We start from the raw sequence: 2,172 nt of genomic DNA, 5'->3' as shown, positions 1-2,172 counted from the left end.
AACCGCTAAATATTAAACTTTGGTGAGTTTACCTCAAATCGCGTTATTCTTGAGAAGAACCGTGTTTTCCCTTTTCTATTAGAGCGAATATAGGCTACTTAAAAAAAATTCCCCTGACGGGTGATGCACACTCTAAAAAACACTGGGTTAAGAACAACCCAATTTGGGTTATTTTTAACCTAAGGGCTGGGGAAATGTGGGACAGGACACATTTTGGGTTAATTTTACCCAGCAAATTGGGTTGTTTATTTATAATGGTTTGATTCATTTTTACTAAAATACTAGTTTATTTTTTTACTTCATACATGAATTAATGTTTACAGTTTAAAACTGCAGCACCTCATACATAATGTCAGTGAGGTCTACAGCGCCCCCTGGAGGAAGCAAAGTGTGTGTCCTGTTTGAAAAACACAAGCCAAACATCACTATTTCTACTGGTCAATTTTTGGATTAGGGCCTGAACAAACCGCTAAATATTAAACTTTGGTGAGTTTACCTCAAATCGCGTTATTCTTGAGAAGAACCGTGTTTTCCCTTTTCTATTAGAGCGAATATAGGCTACTTAAAAAAAATTCCCCTGATGGGTGATGCACACTCTAAAAAACACTGGGTTAAAAACAACCCAATTTGGGTTATTTTTAACCTAAGGGCTGGGGAAATGTGGGACAGGACACATTTTGGGTTAATTTTACCCAGCAAATTGGGTTGTTTATTTATAATGGTTTGATTCATTTTTACTAAAATACTAGTTTATTTTTTTACTTCATACATGAATTAATGTTTACAGTTTAACTTAAATCCTCTAAACGTTTGTAAAATAGGCCTAACGTTACTCCATACAACCACTGATTTGCATGATAACTTTATTTTCAATTATTTACAGCATAGCATGTTTTACATCGTTTTTAACACGACGTAGGCCATATTGCCTATATTTAAACTCGTTTAACAAACATTAAAAGTAAAAATTAAACATTAAACAGATTCACGTGTAATCGACCAGTCTGTTATCCCGTTTCCACCGGAACGGCGCTGGTTCTTGTGTCCGAGCAGGAATCGCGTTCGGTGGGGAACTGCTAACTTCAGACCGCCGCCCATAAGTAAACACCTAGCAACCACTCAGAACACCCTGGCAACCGCATTATAACACCTCGGAAACCACCCAGAATAGAAGTCTTTAGAAGACAAAAAAAACTCATATAGAAATGTATGGTAAGGTGCGATTACATTGGCAAAATTTCGCGGCCAAAAATGCTTAGATGTGGAGCAGAGTTCACACACAAGACGCTTTCACACCAAACGGATTTAAAGGGGTCATATGATGTTGCTAAAAAGAACATTATTTTGTGTATTTGGTGTAATGAAATGTGTTTATGCAGTTTAAGGTTCAAAAAACACATTATTTTCCACATACTGTACATTATTGTTTCTCCTCTATGCCCCGCCTTTCTGAAACGCGTCGATTTTTACAAAGCGTGTCACGGAAATGTTACGCCTTACCATACATACCATGTCCAGGCCGGAGCAACGAGACAAAAACATTAAAACCCATTATAAACGAGGCGTTTGTTGCATCCAGTGGGGACATAATTACTGATTATAATGACTTATACTGTCTTTTTACGCGTTGCGTTGCATCGTGCCGCATAAACATAAAACCATGTCTGCATTTGTGATCGGAGAAATGACAAACAACAAGCGCTACTGTACACTGCTCAAAACTCGCGTTTGAATCGTCAGTGGCAAATCCTTTAAATATGAAAACTTACTTACAGTCTGTGAGTCAGAACAGCCGGCATTGTAGTCTACTCTGCCAGGAAACAGTCCTCCATAAAATGCCTGCACACATCTGAATATTTGGGTTGAACTGTTGTAAATACAACTTAACCACTGATTTCTAGTCGTGTCCTCTTTTGGAAGGCCAAACAAAGTAGTTTCGCTTTCACAATGAAACACACAGCGTCACACACGGCGGATAGAGTGAGAGGTGGCGGGCGGGCTTGAGAACGGCGCGGCCGGCGGAGTCGAAGAAGGAGCGTCCGGCGGGCTTGCGGCAACCACATGTGACGACCCCGGGCTGGACTCAGCTTCGTCCACGGTGAAAGCCGATCCGGCGATCCACAGCGCAAACTTGTTGTATTACCTCAGCAACCAGCATGGATCAGCTCTAGA

This window comes from Sinocyclocheilus rhinocerous, unplaced genomic scaffold (assembly GCF_001515625.1).
Source record: "Sinocyclocheilus rhinocerous isolate Xijiao unplaced genomic scaffold, SAMN03320098_v1.1 scaffold513, whole genome shotgun sequence".
NCBI lineage: Eukaryota > Metazoa > Chordata > Actinopteri > Cypriniformes > Cyprinidae > Sinocyclocheilus > Sinocyclocheilus rhinocerous.
This window is presented reverse-complemented; position numbering follows the sequence as displayed.